The sequence below is a fragment of the Anolis carolinensis genome, unplaced genomic scaffold (assembly GCF_035594765.1).
Source record: "Anolis carolinensis isolate JA03-04 unplaced genomic scaffold, rAnoCar3.1.pri scaffold_9, whole genome shotgun sequence".
NCBI lineage: Eukaryota > Metazoa > Chordata > Lepidosauria > Squamata > Dactyloidae > Anolis > Anolis carolinensis.
The window spans coordinates 10536233-10545630 of record NW_026943820.1 but is presented as its reverse complement, the minus strand read 5'-3'; positions in this window follow the sequence as shown (position 1 = coordinate 10545630).

Sequence of the window (9398 nt, the reverse complement as noted above, 5' to 3'; positions counted from 1 at the left end):
TTTTATCTGATGCCTGCTGGAACAATGGCAATGTCCGTACATCAAAACCATCCAAGGATAATCCTAAATTTTGCAATACTTTTGGAGCTAGATGTCTTAATTTCCTATATTTTTCGAGAGTGGAAATCAATATTAGCTCAGAGTAAAGGAACAGAGTTGTGGGAAGGCCATTTCAGTTTTTATGAAAGGCAGAGGAATAATAATAATAATAATAATAATAATAATAATAATAATAATAATAATAATAATGTAATAATAATAGTAATACATCACACAGTCCTGGACACTTGGGAAGTGTTCGACTTGCGATTTTGTGATATGAAATCCAGCATATCTATCTTGTTTGCTGTGTCATACAATATAATAATAATAGTAATAATACGTTTATCTAATGCATGAAGCTCAGAATGCCTTCCTCGATTCTGTCCAAAGATATTTAACTTCAAACCCAAAGTCCTGATAATTTAAATCCCAACTTGCAAATGCTTTCTTATTTTACTTTATTGTTTCCATCCGCTTTGGGTTTATTTTGTGTTTTGTGGCTTCACGAGCAACAGTGTGCAATTCCTTGCGCAAAATAAAAAGTTGTTCGCTGCATGCGGATGGTTGGAATTGAGATCGCAAAGCAATGTGCTTTGGCTGTTCCTATTGTATTTTAATTTTCCAGGAAAGTCCAGGCCTGGAATGGCTGGTTTGAGGCAGCTTTTGATAGATCCAGGCATGCCATCTTTCCTCCTTCTCCTTTGGAAGGCAATGAGTTTCCCACTTCTTTCTTCGTCTCTCTTTGAAAGACAGACCAAAGTTTGTCCAGAAGCTGAGGGATTTAGGGCTAGAGGGGAAACCAAAATCTACTTTGATTATGTTATATATTTATGATGCAACCATTTATATTTCTGGTTCAAAAAGAGAGAAAAGAAGGGAAATCCAGCAGCTAGTTTCAAGTCAACGCTGAGTCTTGAGCGCCCTCTGCAGATGGAAAGCGCAGGCTCTCTTTTGCTTTTTTGGGAACTTTGTTGTTAAAACTTATTGGGAGCTTCAATCTAAAAACTCCTGGTGTTTAAACCCATAAGGACGCAATTCCAAAATGTAAGAAAGTGACTTCGCATGTGTTTTTGTAAGTGTCTCCAAGTCCCCTGCCGACTTATGGCAACTCCATGAATTTCAGAGGAATACTCAGAAGTGCTGTTTCTTTCCCATGAAATATACTTATTGTTTTCCTTGGTGGTCTCCCATCCAAGTACGAACCAAAGCAGATCCTGCTGCATTCCCAAGATCAGACATGATCAGATCCTTTTGGTGGACTACCATTCCCCAAATCCCCAGGATGAGAATCCAGAACAGCCTGTTTCCCAAGTTCTGGACTCTTTTCAGCAAGGATGGCCACTTTGGATTATCTCCAAGTGGTGCTAAACAATATAATTATGAAATATAATTATTGCATTCCTTGATGGTTTCCCATCTAAGTATGAACCAAAGCTGATTCTGCTGCATTCCCAAGATCAGACAGGATCTGATCCTTTTGGTGGACTACCATTCCCCAAATCCCCAGATGGTGCTAACAGTATAATTATGAAATATAATTATTGTTTTCCTTGGCGGTCTCCCATCCAAGTACAAACCAAATGCAGATCCTGCTGCATTCCCAAGACCAGACAGGATCTGATCCTTTTGGTGGACTACCATTCCCCAAATCCTCAGATGGTGCTAAACAGGATAATTATGAAATATAATTATTGGATTCCTTGGCGGTCTCCCATCCAAGTACAAACCAAATGCAGATCCTGCTGCATTCCCAAGACCAGACAGGATCTGATCCTTTTGGTGGACTACCATTCCCCAAATCCTCAGATGGTGCTAAACAGGATAATTATGAAATATAATTATTGTTTTCCTTGGCGGTCTCCCATCCAAGTACAAACCAAATGCAGATCCTGCTGCATTCCCAAGACCAGACAGGATCTGATCCTTTTGGTGGACTACCATTCCCCAAATCCTCAGATGGTGCTAAACAGGATAATTATGAAATATAATTATTGGATTCCTTGGCGGTCTCCCATCCAAGTACAAACCAAAGCAGATCCTGATGCATTCCCAAGATCAGACAGGATCTTATCCTTTTGGTGGACTACCATTTCCCAAATCCCCAGATGGTGCTAAACAGAATAATTATGAAATATAATTATTGTTTTCCTTGGTGGTCTCCCATCCAAGTACAAACCAAAGCAGAGCCTCCTACATTCCCAAGATCAGACAAATTCTGATCCTTTTGGTGGACTACCATTTCCCAAATCCCCAGATGGTGCTAAACAGTATAATTATGAAATATAATTATTGTTTTCCTTGGCGGTCTCCCATCCAAGTATGAACCAAAGCAGATCCTGCTGCATTCCCAAGACCAGACAGGATCTGATCCTTTTGGTGGACTACCATTCCCCAAATCCTCAGATGGTGCTAACAGTATAATTATGAAATATAATTATTTTATTCCTTGGCGGTCTCCCATCCAAGTATGAACCAAAGCAGATCCTGCTACATTCCCAAGATCAGATAGGATCTGATCCTTTTGATGGATTGCCATTCCCCAAATCCCCAGGACGAGGATCCAAAACATCCTGTTTCACAAGTTCTGGCCTCTTTTCAGCAAGGATGGCCACTTTGGATTATCTCCATCTTTCTTGTCTTCTTGCCTAATTGTAAAATATCTCATGCATTGCACTGTGAAGCCATCTTTCCATTATTTTCCTGTTCCTATATTTACGTGTTTTTGGTCCACTATGAGTGAAGGTTTGTGGCTGGAATTTAGCTAAAAAGTGGGCATCGTCTCTGGAATAATAACACTATGTAACACAATTTTTGTTCCTGAGTTATAAATGTCATTTCCTAATTGGTCCTATCATAAAAACATGAGAAAAGTTTATTAAACTGCAAAAAACCTTTGTTTTTGCAGGACATCCTTCAGCAGATTTTGCTACCATTTTCCAATGAATATCTCATCAAGTCTCATACAATTCAACATAGTTGGTGGCAACCGCAAAAACAAAGTTTCTGGAGTAGAACAACTACTTTCAAAGTAAGGATTGAACAATTAAACAGGAAATAACACTTTCAAACCAGGAACAGATTTTTTTTTTCCAAATGTTGTTACATAGTGTAGTCATTTTCTCCATCTCCAATTAACTTTTCCTTCATCACCCAACTTCCTAGTATTGCAGAGAGGGAGAAATTGAAAAGGTTTGCTGCGTTTGAATTTCCTAGGTCACTTTACCTGCTCTTTTGCTTTAGATGTCTACATTGTGTTTCTATATACAGTAGAGTCTCACTTATCCAAGATAAACAGGCCGGCAGAACATTGGATAAGCGAAAATGTTGGATAATAAGGAGGGATTAAGAAAAAAGCCTATTAATCATAAAATTACATTATGATTTTACAAATTAAGCACCAAAACATTATGTTTTACAACAAATTGACAGAAAAAGCAGTTCAATACTCAGTAATTACTGTATTTACGAATTTAGCACCAAAACATTGCAACATTGACTACCAAAAGGCAGACTGTGTTGGATAATACAGAACATTGGGCAAGTGAAGCTTGGATAAGTGAGACTCTACTGAATTCAAGTGCATTGTTAAGTTATGCTAGACTTTTGGGAAGTGAAGGAAAAATTCATACAGATGCGGAATCCTTATTTGGAGAGGGCAAAGCTCTCATTTTGCCATCTCCAAAGCTGCCCTCTGTTTTGTCAGCTAGTCATCTGCTTGAATTTGAGGCAAAAAAATGAATATATTGGGTGCTTCAAGTTATAAATACAATATTTCAATATGTTGGGTCAGATGTAGGAATATAGAAGTGTTTCTGGACTTTGGTCACGAATGGGAGATGCCACCATTACATTGACCACTAGGATGATTGATACCCCAAGGACCTCATTACTTGGTGTTTTGAGCTATTGATTTTCCTTTTTTCTTTCTTTCTTTCTTTACCTTTTCTCCCCTTCCCAGTGGCTTAATTGTCTAGCAGGGTAAAGAAATTAGGAAGAAAATGTATTTGGAAGAGAGCGTAGAGTTGCAATAACATCCCTGTTTCCTCCCAAGAGGGGAAAACATTGTTTACAAAGATATAAGATAGCAAGGCAAACATCGTCTGGAATTTTGTTGGTGTCCGATGGGTAACATGGGTATTTTGTGCGCATTGAGTATGGACATTGCACATTGTGCATTGGGTTGCACACTTGGTTGGGCAATGTCACACAGTTCATATTTTGCAACTGTTGCATAAATATAGTATAAATATAGAACTCCAAATGTGGTGTTTTTTCGGCAACATCTCATTTGGATGAAGATCTATATACCATATATACTCGAGTATAAGCCGACCCGAATATAAGCCGAGACACCTAATTTTACCACTGAAAAACTGGGAAAACATTGACTCCAGTATAAGCCGAGGGTGGTAAATTTCAGAAATAAAAATAGATACCAATAAAATTACATTAATTGAGGCATCAGTAGGTTAAATGTTTTGAATATTTACATAAAGCTCAAATTTAAGATAAGACTCTCCAACTGTGATCCAATCATTATTCTCATCTTCTTCAATGTAAATGTGCTTATGTATCCTTTTAATAATAATAGAGTAAAATAATACATGTAATAATAATAATAATAAATACAGGAAAATAATAAATGTAATAATAAATAGAGTAAAATAATATATGCAATAATAATAATAATAATAATAAGATCAGTGAAATAATAAATGTATTAATAATAATAATAAAAATAGAGTAAAATAAATGTAATAGTAGCAACAATAATAGAGAAAAATAATAAATGTAACAATACCAATAATAATAGAGAAAAATAATAAATGTACCATATATTCTCAAGTATAAGCTGACCCAAATATAAGCCAACCAGGACCCTCACCCGAGTATAAGCCAAGGGGGGCTTTTTCAGTCTTAAAAAAAGGGCCAAAAACTAGGCTTATACTCAAGTATATACAGTAATCCTTTTTTAAGGGACAATGCATTGAAAGCAAAAAGAAAGCTGTTCACACTACAGAATTAAAGCACAAGAATTGCACTTTAACTGCCAATGTTGGGATATGTAGTCTGGGGAAGTACTGCAATGTTCCATACACTACAAATCCCAAGATTCAATGGGATGTTAGGAACCGAGATGGCACAATGGGTTAAACCCTTGTGAATTTCTGACCTGAAGGTTGGGTTGCTGACCTGAAGGTTGCCCGCTCGAATCCACGAGATGGGGTGAGCTTCCGTATGTTAGGTCTAGCTTACGGGAACATGAGAGAATCATAGAATCATAGAGTTGGAAGAGACCTCACGGGCCATCCAGTCCAACCCCTTGCCAAGAAGCAGGAATATGACATTCAAAGCACCCCGCATAGATATGGGAGAAACATCAGGAGAGAATGCTTCTGGAACATGGCCATACAGCCCAGAAAACTTACAGCAACCTAGAAAGAAACCTCCCAGTACACATCTGGGCGTTCCCTGGGCAACATCTCTGTAGACAGCCAATTCTCTCACACCAGAAGCGACTTGCAGTATGTTCTCAAGTTGCTTCTGACACAATAAAAAATGGGATGTTGCCATGACTGTTGAAATGTGTCATGTGAATTGACCCAGTGATACATTTAATACAAGGAAACATGGCGTCTTTGGTTGGATTGCAGTTTCCATTATCCCTCTGCATTTGCTGGTGGTTGAGGGGTGTTGCATTTGGCATTTCCAACCAATGATTTAGTGTCACTTGTGAAGCGTTCTCCAATGAGTGTGTAATAATCGTTGTTGTTGAAAGGCTTTGCAAATAACAACACTATGTAACAAAATTTGGAAAAAAAAATCTGTTCCTGGTTTGAAAGTGTTATTTACTGTTTAATTGTGTAGTCCTTACTTTGAAAGTAATTGCTATACTGCAGAGACTTTGTTTTTGTGGCTGGCACAAATTATGTTGAATTGGTTGAGATTGTATGAGATATTCATTGAAAAAACTATGTCAAAATGTGCTATAACAAAAAGTTTTTGCAATTAAATGAACTTTTTCCATGTTATGATAGAACCAATTAGGAAATGACATTTATAACCCAGGAACAAGAATAGTGTTACATAGTGTAATAATAATAATATTATAATAATAATAGCAACAACAATAATAATAATAGGGAAGTGTCCGATGTGTGATTCAATACAACAGCCAGCAGAGTGTCTGCTGTGGACTCATCTTGTTGTGTTTCAAATAATAATAATAATAATAATAATAATAATAATAATAATAATAATAATAATAATAACAATTTGGACAGAAAAACAAGAAAACTCATGACCATTCATCATTCACTGCACCCTCGCAGTGATGTTGACCGGCTGTATCTGCCTAGAAGATCAGGGGGCAGATGACTCTTACAAGTAAAACAAGCAGTCAAAGAAGAAGAACATGCCCTGGCAGAATATGTAAAGCAAAGTGAAGAACCTGCTTTGATTGAAGTCAAAAATCAGAAACTCCTCAAAGCACAGCAGACAAAAAACCAGTACAAGAAAACCGCACTACAAACTAGAGCTGACAGCTGGCACAACAAAACACTGCATGGAAAGTTCCTTGACAAAATTGAAGGAAAAGCGGATAAGGAGAAGACCTGGCTGTGGCTCACGAATGGGACCCTGAAGAAGGAGACAGAAGGCCTGATCCTTGCAGCCCAGGAGCAAGCCATCAGAACAAATGCAATCAAGGCCAAGATCGAAAAATCAGCTGATGACCCAAAGTGCAGACTGTGCAAGGAAACCGATGAAACCATTGATCATATCCTCAGCTGCTGTAAGAAAATTGCACAGACAGACTACAAACAGAGGCACAACTATGTGGCCCAAATGATTCATTGGAACCTATGCCTCAAGTATCACCTCCCTGCAGTTAAGAACTGGTGGGATCACAAACCTGCAAAGGTTGTGGAAAATGAACACGCAAAGATACTGTGGGACTTCCGAATCCAGACTGACAAAGTTCTGGAACACAACACACCAGACATCACAGTTGTGGAAAAGACCAAGGTTTGGATCATTGATGTCGCCATCCCAGGTGACAGTCGCATTGAAGAAAAACAACAGGAAAAACTCAGCCGATCTCAGGACCTCAAGATTGAACTTCAAAGACTCTGGCAGAAACCAGTGCAGGTGGTCCCGGTGGTGATGGGCACACTGGGTGCCGTGCCAAAAGATCTCAGCCGGCATTTGGAAACAATAGACATTGACAAAATTACGATCTGCCAACTGCAAAAGGCCACCTTACTGGGATCTGCACGCATCATCCGAAAATACATCACACAGTCCTAGACACTTGGGAAGTGTTCGACTTGTGATTTTGTGAAACAAAATCCAGCATATCGATCTTGTTTGCTGTGTCATACAACGTCGTTGTGTCAATAATAATAATAATAATAATAATAATAATAATAATAATAATAATTTATTTATATACCACTCTATCTCCCCAAAGCGACTCAGAACAGTTGGAAGTTGAACTTAGTTGTGTTCTATATCTTCTATAGTACTATAGAGCAAGATCTGGCATGGTGTAGTAGTTGAGTGTTAGATTAAAAGACATAAACTTGAATCCCTCTTTAATCTTAGGAGTTCATTTGCTGAGTCTGGACAAGTCATTCTCTCTCAGCCTCAGGACAATGATAAATTGCTTCCTAATATAACTTGCATAGAATAGGGTTGACATAAGTCAGAGTCAACTTGAAGACCCATAGCAACATGGCCATCAAAACATATACTATCTAGAATAACTGTATATTACCTTCAAAATATAGAGAGTACGGACTGTGTCACAGAGTCAGGACTCTGGGGGTGCATCTACACTTTAGAACTAATGCAGTTTGACACCGCTTTAACTGATATGGCTCAATTGAATGGAATCCTGGGAGCTGCAATTTGTTGAGGCGCCTGTACTCATTGGCAGGGAAGTCTACAGGTTTTGTAAAACTCTATCTTCTACGTTTCTATCACACTGAGATCTGGCAGTCCGAATAGTATTAAACTGGATTAGTTCTACAGTGTAGATGCATCCCAGGAGGCCATGGTTTGATTCTCTATTCAACTATGGAGCAACCATGGGCAAGACAGACTCGGAGGAAGGCAAAATTATTTAGAATTAATCTGTGTTGTTGAATCCAACAAAGGATTCCTCCAGTCAGGAAGCAGCCAGGCTTTGAAACTGCAAGGTTATTCAATGCTAATCAAGCTGGCCAATTGCAACATTCACACTTGCCTCAAACAGACAAGAGTTCTTTCTCCCACAGATATATAAACCCCACTTGCCTAGTTTCCAACAGATCTCACAACCTCTGAGGATGCCTGCCATAGATGTAGGTGAAACGTCAGGAGAGAATGCTTCTGGAACATGGCCATACAGCCCAGAAAACTCACAGCAACCTAGAAAGTTTCAGACGAGATTTGAGGGGCGTCCCAGCCATGGGATAGTCAACACTGCAGGATGATGGGAATTGTAGTCCAGCCAAAGCTGGAGCGACATCATTTGCCCACTGCTGCTTTAAGAAAGAAAGTATATTGAGCTGTAATATAATCTCCTTTCAGTTCCTCAGAACTGGGAGAACTGAGTTAAACTTCCAACATCGAGACTTATGGAGAAAATTCCATTTGTCAAACACCGTGGACTAAAAGGTTAAGATAACACCGAATTTCCATTCATAAATGAACCCTATCACCTCCGGCGGCTTCCGTTTTGCTGGCTCAGAGCTTGGCTGTGTGTGTTTTAATTTGGGGGAAAGTAATCTAGAATATTGCTCATAAATTTTATCCGTATTTATGGCAAAACGACTTTAGATTTATACCCAGCGAAGCTTTATTAGGGATATGTATTTGCATTTCAGGAACTTATGGAAGATGTTGGGAAGCTGTGGCATATTACCGATTCCACTCTTGGATTTACTACATACATAACATTTGGATAGAAATACAGATCTAAAGAGGGAATGCACATTCATTGGCATCTCGCTTGTTCTAAAAACTGGAAAAATCAGCAGTTTGCTTATGAGCTTGAAGCCGAGCGCAGCCAACAAGATGTAAGAAACCAAATCAGCTCCATTTCCTTGGCAAAGTGTTGAAAACTTGCCGGCTTTGTCAGAGGTCAAACTACTTAGAGTCACTTCAGTTCTACTTGCCAGTTTGAGAAGTCTGCAGAAGGAAAGAGAGAGAGATTTTCTCTCTCCTAAACTCCTAAACCTGAAAAAAAATATGGATTTAGAAAGGAGGCAGGGGAAGGGAGCAAAAATAATATTGTTTTAAGTTCGAAGGAGCTTTTTTTCTCCCGGAGGCGTGTTTGCTCGTTAAGAAAATTAAAACAGACACTTTACTGC